Genomic DNA, 8,580 nt, shown 5'->3' with positions numbered 1-8,580 from the left:
TTCTTTCTCATCAGTTTGTGTGCAATTTTACTTTCTTTCTTCCAACAATCTAGGTATTAGAGCAGCCAGGTTTCTTCACCTGGGAGCCAGAGAGAGGGTGAGAAAGAGAGATTTTAAAAACGTAAGACAGAAATCCATCATCTTCAGATAAAAAAAAAATGGCAATGAACATCAATGCAAATTCTCAGCCTCTTCCAATATTTAAAGGGGTGAATTATCAGTTTTGGAGTCTTAAGATGAAGACTCTTTTTAAGTCTCAAGAGCTATGGGACTTGGTGGAGAATGGATTTCCGGACCCGGATGAAGGTCATGCACAACATCTTCGGGAAAACCGTAAGAAGGATTCGAAGGCATTGTTCTTGATTCCACAATCCCTTCATGATGATATCTTTCCCAGAATTTCAGCAGCGGAGACATCCAATGAAGCTTGGGAAATTTTGCAGAAGGAGTATATGGGAAATAAGAAGGTAATTGTAGTTAAATTGCAAACTTTGCATCGTGATTTTGAAACTTTAAGCATGAAAAAGGGTGAATCCGTGCAAGACTATATGTGTCGAGTCTCTGCAATTGTTAATCTGATGAAGTCTTATGGAGAAAAAATTACTGATGAAACTATTGTAGCAAAGGTTTTGAGGTCTTTAGTTAGTAAGTTTGAGCATGTGGTTGCTGCAATCGAAGAATCTAAGAGTTTAACAAGCATCAACATGCATATCCCTCTCTTTATATTTCAAAATCATATATCATAGTAAAGCCAAGACATTTTATATCATGCTTTCAAAATGCAATTTAGAACCATCCATATCATATGAAAGAGGGGGGAAATATGACAAGAGAGGAATTTATTATAATTCATGCTCTCAATTGAACAATCATCCTTAAACACATTCATACATGCATGTATATATAATTTTTCAAACAATTTGGGGAAAAAAGTCTTGAGACCCAAACAATACCGTCAAAACTTCTAAAAACATGATTATATTCATAAATACAAAACCCCATTCTAAAAAACATGATTTCTATGCCCATGAGATTTTAGGAAAACCCCGCGTACCTCGATTTCGGAGAATAAAGGATGATTCTTGAAGCCTACAGTTTGGGGATTCCAAATCTTCCATCAATTTTGAAAACCCACGGTCGAATCTTGATTTATTTTGAATTATAGTTTGGAACCCTAAAGGATGTTCTTGAAGAAAATTGAGAGAAAACCATATATTTTGGGTGTAATGGGCTCAATCCCATGTTATAGACATATATAGGGGTTGTAAAATACCCATTCTGCACTCAAAACGGGGTGTTTTTGGCACTTGGAAGTGAGGTATGCGGCGCACAACCCATGGCAGACCGTAAGGTGTGCGTCGCACACCTTATGGCAGACATTTAAGTGTGCTTCGCACTCCCAATCGCACAAGTTTGGCTGGGCGGCGCATTGCCCATCGCACACCCTTACTGCCTCTCACGAAAAATGTCATAACTTTTCACTCGGGTATTGGATTAAGGCGAAATTAGTATTGTTGGAAAGCTAATTTGAATACCTTTAATTTGATATATAGTAGGCCTCTAACTTTATATATATTGGGAGTTATGGTCACTGGAAGTTGACTCAAGTTGAAACATCTCCTAAAACTTAATCGATAGAAATGCTTTCAACGTGTCTTAGATTTAGGGGATTTTTGTGACCCCAAATCATACTCGAAGGTATTCCTACACTTTAGGACTGATAAACACACATATATTAACAAGGAATTTCTTAGTTTGGATCTATACGTGTAGGAACGATGGTCTAAATTCTAGCCCGAAAATACGGGGTGTTACAATTACGATGATCTTATTAATTTTAGCCTGATTAATGACTGGTCACTCTAACAAAAGGAACACTTGCCTGACCCCGACCTTGAGCCAAAACATTTTAGAAACATATTAGGTAATTTTATGTAGACACCAAAGTGCTCTATTACATCAGAACAAAAATGTCCTACCTAAACAAGTTTTCTGGCGTCTATCCCCCGAGAAACAAATTGTATATCATACGGCAAGCAGGAATAAAATCTCTATGTTTATTAAGACGAGAAATGTGAGTGCCCATTATATGTCAACTTTCCTCAATTTCTACTACTTGCAAAAATGGCTAGATATTCTTCAAACTGTGATCGTAAGGGACGTAAGGAAGGAATTATGGACCCAAAGAATGCAAAGAGAAAATGAAAATATACGAAAAAGAAGAAGGAACCTTTTCAAGTTAATTCATAAGGGACAATTCAGCTAGTTGTCTTACGATAGTTTTGTTTCCACTTGTTGTTGCATTCCTGACTTTGACATTTGCTGAATAATCCAGTTTGACACTTTATTATAGTCTTATTTGAGCTGCATTAATAATTACAACTTGAAGTTCCGAAAACGGCAGATTATGCAATGAGTTATCCGACCTTGAATTGTTACACTAACTCGTCCTGCATTCAATTAAGTGTTGATCCGATCCAAAGAACCATAAATATGTAAAATTCATAACAATCTCATCATTTAATCTATCATCATAATTATAAAAAATTTTCTTGACATGATAAGTGTAGAGCACTATAAAATAATAGCCACAGTAATATTTACCTACATTTTCTTTTGGCACGACATTTACCATTGATCAACCAAACCTACAAAATCACCCAGTTTTAATAAGAAGAAACCATAGCCAGCAAACTCAGCGCCCCGCCACCTCAAGCAAAAGAGGGACTTCCCTCATTCACAAAAGAGCTTTTTTGCTAACACCCTTGACACCAATACCTGTCACCTAAACAATTTTGCAATGTGTGCCACAAGAAAAGTTAATATAAGTTGCAAAAAAGATACAACAATTCATTGCAGGTAGTGTTGCAACGGCGAGAAGGTATTACATATGAAAGAGCGTTACTCATTAGAGAAAAGCCTCCGCACGAGTGCTAGTTCCCGTGGCACAATTAGGTGGAATAAACCATTCTGGAATAAGATTCAGCAGCTTTTAAATGACGCCCCTATTGTCACAGCTGCAGATAAGAAGCAACTATCAACATTCATGCACAACAACACAATTAAGAATAGATATGCGGCCAAGTTTAGGAAAGGGAAGAATGGAATAAAAAACACCAAAAATCATGAAATTTATACGAGAAGCCTATAATGGACCATAGGGGAAAAAGACAGAAGGAAGGAAAACGGATCAAAGTCGGCATCCGTTAGCAATTAAAGGTGAAGTGAGGGCTCAAATAAAGCTTGACTGAAAATGGCTTTACAGTTTGTTCGTCAAAGAGACCCTCAATAGGCACTTCAAAGAACTCATTTACCTTCAAATTCCATCTTACCTAACGGAAATCAAAAACTATTGTATATCCCAAATATGTATGTGTAGTGTATGTATGTATTTTCAAAATCAAATATATCACATTCATCTAGAAACTAACCGATAAAATATGAAAAATTAAATAAAAGGAATTCTTCAACAACAACAAAAAAAAAAAAGGTAAAACTTTGTACAACTCATAAATACATCAATACCAAATAGAAGCCCAGTTGCATAAAACTTTCACACTATGCTGTTGCTTTTGCCTCCATGGCCGTTTGATGGAGTGTTAGAATGGTGATGGAAACGGAGGTGGAAAGTCAGCTGAATAAACACGTGTCGCCAAGAGAGAAGTAAAAGAGCTGCAAGTTGAAATACCATAAAAGTAAGATTCCGGAGATACCCTTCGTTCGAGCCATCAATATTGGCAAGCAGGGCTAGCCCGATCCGATTTATAATCTGATATAGTTGGGATTTAGTTTTTCCAGTTTATTTAATCTAAAAATTACACAAATATACAATTTATATTTTTAATATTACAAAAAATCTCAACTCCTTAAACATATTACAAAAATCTCAATATATACACAGAATGTTATATATATATCGGCTATATTGTGTATATTAATAGGAAGAAAGAGTAAAGTAATTAAGAAATTGGGAAAGAATGTAATTACTTCCAAAAGAGTTGTTATTTATGTTATTTATACCTATTTAATAACTAGAATTTTTAACTTGACCTGAATAAATTTGTGGCCCGTGGGGCTTCAGTAATATGAATTGAATTTGTCCATGAGCCAGCTCGTAAGTCAAATAAATGTAACTATTTCGCTTGTTTATTAGTTTTAGTTCGAAAGATATCATATCAAAAGTTATTTAATTTCGCTATTAGGAGTGTTTTTTGGAGTATTGGAGACTTGATTAATAAGTATTAATATTATGTAATATTGTCCGATAATATTTATGTTTATTAACATTCTCAAATTAAATTATAAAATATTATTTTTTAAAAAGTAGGCTGGATTGTGAGGCTCGCAACCCACAAAGTAGTAGTGTGTGTTTGGTATTTTTTGGCCCATCATTTTTATGAGCAACCAGACCTAATCCATCAAACTCAAAGTCCATATGAACTAATCCGGATAAGCTGGTCAACCCGTATTGACACTTCATCATACACTTACTGTCACTAAAAGTAGAAATAGAAATAGAAGAAAAACGATTTTAGATTCCAATCTTGAAATATATAATTTTTCAAGTAGATTTAGAATGTGTATTTAATGATCAGGTTTGATATGTTAAAAAAAACACACTAACATATCAGGTTTGATATGTTAAATTATAAATTTTATTAACTTTCTTTAATTTTTAGTTAGTGAAGTATTCGTATTTTTGAGATTTAAAATTTAAATAATTATGTTATTTTTATAACATAAATTTTTTGAAAAAAATGTGCAGGTTTATTGCCTATATAACTATAACAGTTAAATATCATTTAAATGAAATGTTTGTCATAGCTTTTTATAGTAGTTGGCCATTATAGTTACCTAAAATAATCTCACAACCAATAGTATTGTTATGAAGTGGTTTAATTGTAGTCGTATTATTTATTGGAATAATTTATAATACGAACGGTAAAAATGCCTTGAAACTTTCTGGGAGAATCTGAACGAGGCAGTGAGAGGCAGAGGCGGAGCTAGCCTCCTTTAGAGGTTTAGTTGAGTCTCTTTCAACGAAAAAATATATTTTTTATATATAATTAAAAAAAAAAAATTTATATATGATTATAACAGAATTAAACTTTTTTTTATTAAATTTTCTTTAAATATTGAATCTGTTAATTGAAATTCTGACTCCGCCTGTCAGAAGAGAGGCATGATCCCTTAATAATCTTAGATCGATAAATGACAATATAATAGTGGCTTCTGAAGTAGTTATCCTTACATATAAACCAAGGATTGTATCAAAAGTTAATGATATTTTATGCTTGGGACACCTGTATTGCTTTTTATCAAACCACGCGTGGTACCAATTGTATAACAAGGGTTGTACTAAAATTTAAGTTAATGGTACCTTATGCTTGGCCCTTAAATTATTTTTTGTTTACATGTGTATTGCTTTTTATAAGGAAAATTTACAAAAGTATTATACTTAAGATTATAATTACAATAAATAACAACATTTTTGTAAAATTACAGTTTATAATAAGAATAGTATTATTTTACTCATTAACTAGGCAAGTGCATGTTTCATTCTTACTACTTTATATTTTCCTATTTTCACTCCACTATTTCATCTCTCCTAAATATATTCATATCTTTTATCCATTTTTTTTCATCTTATATCTTTTTATCATTTTATTTTTTTATTTTAATTTATTTTCACTTTATTTTCTCTTTTCTATTTCTCTTCTTTTTTTTACTTTTTCATTTTTTTATTTTTCTTTCTTTTTTTTCTTTTTCATATTTAAAGATAATTATCTCCATGATATTCAAGATTTCAAAATAAAACATGTCTTTCACTCTCTTATATCTCTATCTTTTTTTCTTGTTAGTTTTTTTTTTCTTTTTTTTTTTTATTTTTTTTTTTTTTTATTTTTATTTCATTTTCTTTTTTATTTTTTATTTCCACTTTATTTTCTCTTTTATTATTTCTCTTTTTTTCCTTTTTTATTTTTTTTCCTTTCTCATATCTTTTTTTCTTTTTCTATTTTCGTTTTCTTCTTCTTTTTTCTATTTTATTTTGTTTTTATTTTTCCTCTTATTTTTACACTTCTATTTCTTTTTCTTCCTTTTTTTCTCTTTCACTTCTCTTTTTTTTGTTTTTTTCTTTTTATATTTTTGTTTTTTCTGTTTTTTTACTCTTCTAACTCTAATTTTAATTTTTGAAAACATAAATATATATATCACATACATATATTTAAAAAACATACAAAATACATAGTCATACAGATCTGAATATGTAGTTACAGTACAAAATATACATATGTATTTACGAAATACATATTATATTCATATTAAACAGTAACAAATATAACTATATTATATATCTTCATATGTATTTGCGAAATACAAAGGTGACTCATATAAAATAAGAATATATATGTGGATCAGGTATGTATTCTGTAAATATATATGCAGAGTTATATGTATTTTTTATGGTGTTGAATTTGTCTTTGAACTGTACATACTATGTCATTTTAGATGATAACATGTGTACTTATTTGTTTTCTTTTACTGTTTTAAGATATGTATATGTATTTTTTTATTACATATTTGCATATGTATATAATTGTCATTTTTGTTATAGAGATTTTTTGTCCCATATATTTATATATACACGTGAGTCAGATATGTATTTCTATAAATACATATGTAGATATATATGTATGTTTTATACCATAAATACATATCCAGATCTGTATGTCTATTTATTTTGTATATTTTTTTAATATGTATATATGATATAGATATTTGTCTTTTAAAAAATAAAAGATAGAGATAGAAGAGTAAAAAAAAATAGAAAAAAACGAAAATAAAAAATAAAAAATTGAAAAAAAGAAGTGAAAAAGAAGAAAAAAAAGAAGAAAGAGAAATAGAAACTAGAAATAGAAGTGTAAAAACAAAAGCGAAAAAAGTAAAAAAGAAGAAGATGAAAACGAAAAAAAAAAAAAAAAAAGAAAAAAAAAAAAAAAAAAAAAAAAAAAAAAAAAAGAAAAAAAGAAAAAAAAAAAAAAGAGAAGTAGGAGAGAGAAAATAAAGTGGAAAGAAAAAATGGAAAAGAAAAAATAATTAAAATTAAAAAAGAAGATAAAAAAAAATGAAAACACTAATAAGAAAAAATAATTAGAGATATAAGAGAATGAAATTTTAAAATTTTGAGGATCATGGAAATAATAATCTTCATATTTGAGTTTGTTGGAAAAGGAATCTACTAAGTTAAATAAGATTAATTTATGGAAATTTAATTAGATGAGATAATTATTCCTTATTTGACTCAACTAATTTGAGTAAAACAAGGAAAGTAAATCTTGTTGTATATTTATTTGTATAGCAATAGTTTATTTAAATACAAAATACAATTTGCTATTTTTCGTAATTATGAAACTATTGCTATAAAAGTTTCAATTAAGGCTTCATAGCTGCTATTTCTAACCTTTTATCAAACCTCGCATGGTACGAATTCTGTTCTTCTTTCGTTTGCTTTTACCCTTTCTTCTGTTTTTGGTATTCTTCTCCAACTTGAAAAACAATTATAATACCCCGTAAGATTCTAGCTCAATTCAGCTAGCTATTGCATGTTAAAGGGATCAAAAAATTAGAAAATTTCACTAAGGGTGTGTTTGGTATGAAGGAAAATGTTTTCCATGGAAAATGTTTTCTTAGAAAATGTTTTCTTGAAAAACAAGTTGATTTCTTACTTGTTTTTTTATGTTTGGTTGGTGGATGGAAATATTTTCCGAAAAATATTTTGTAATGTTTGGTTGGCGAATGAAAAAATATTTTTTAAAAAATCATTTTAATCTTTAGCTAAAGCATAAAATTACATTTTAGAAAAATATTTTTTTATCTCAAAAAATATTTTTTGGGGTGTGTTCGCTATGAAGGAGGAGAAATATTTTCTAAAAAAAAAGTTGTTTCTTATTTATATTTAGGGGTGGGCATTCGATTTGTTCAGTTTGATTGTTGAATATCGGTACGTTTTTTTGATTTTCGGATTGACGAAAATGACAATCATAACCAAACCAAAATTATTTCGGTTTGGTTCGATTTTTACAAATTCGGTTCGGTTATTTTGTGTTCTTATTTAGGTTTTGAAGATTAAAGTAATGAGCATCTAAAATTGGTAATTTTTCTAGAAAAATATTTTTTTAAAACCTATTTTCATTCTCAAATATAATTAATTCAACACGAATGAAATAACCATAAATATCGACTTTGTTGAGTCATTACCATTGGCGTGACGATAACGGCTGCACGCGGCAGCGACTTTCGATGGCAGTGAAGAACTGAGCAAACGACTACAACTGTCGTTGGCGATGTTGAAATTTCAAATGAACTGATGAACTGAGGATGGATGAGCATCGTTACAGCCTTCACGTTACTATTACGATCAAAAGCAAAACAGTATATTAGGATTTAGGTTTACTAAATGATTATAATTTATATATTTATATGTTATATTAGATTATATTATATTTTGAGTAAATATATAATGAAATATATATATATATATATATATATATATATATATATATATATAAATTATAATAT

The 8,580-nt window shown here is 29.5% G+C and overlaps 1 long non-coding RNA gene across 4 annotated transcripts; it reads right to left on the bottom strand.

Moving 5' to 3' along the window:
• Window positions 1-1,435: 1,435 nt before the first annotated feature.
• LOC124892524 lies at window positions 1,436-3,748 on the bottom strand. 4 transcript variants are annotated; one of them, XR_007050299.1, is made up of 4 exons: window positions 3,526-3,748; window positions 2,889-3,017; window positions 2,605-2,785; window positions 1,436-2,450 (listed from the first exon to the last, which is right to left on the bottom strand). It is a non-coding gene; the product is annotated as an uncharacterized LOC124892524 (long non-coding RNA). The 4 variants fall into 4 exon arrangements; XR_007050300.1 differs by having other exon boundaries at window positions 1,436-2,364; window positions 2,609-2,785; XR_007050297.1 differs by having other exon boundaries at window positions 2,609-2,785; window positions 3,526-3,747.
• Window positions 3,749-8,580: the final 4,832 nt, after the last annotated feature.

The sequence above is a fragment of the Capsicum annuum genome, unplaced genomic scaffold (assembly GCF_002878395.1).
Source record: "Capsicum annuum cultivar UCD-10X-F1 unplaced genomic scaffold, UCD10Xv1.1 ctg4811, whole genome shotgun sequence".
Lineage (NCBI taxonomy): Eukaryota > Viridiplantae > Streptophyta > Magnoliopsida > Solanales > Solanaceae > Capsicum > Capsicum annuum.
The sequence above is the reverse complement of the archived record's forward strand: the minus strand, read 5'-3'. Positions and strand labels throughout refer to the sequence as shown.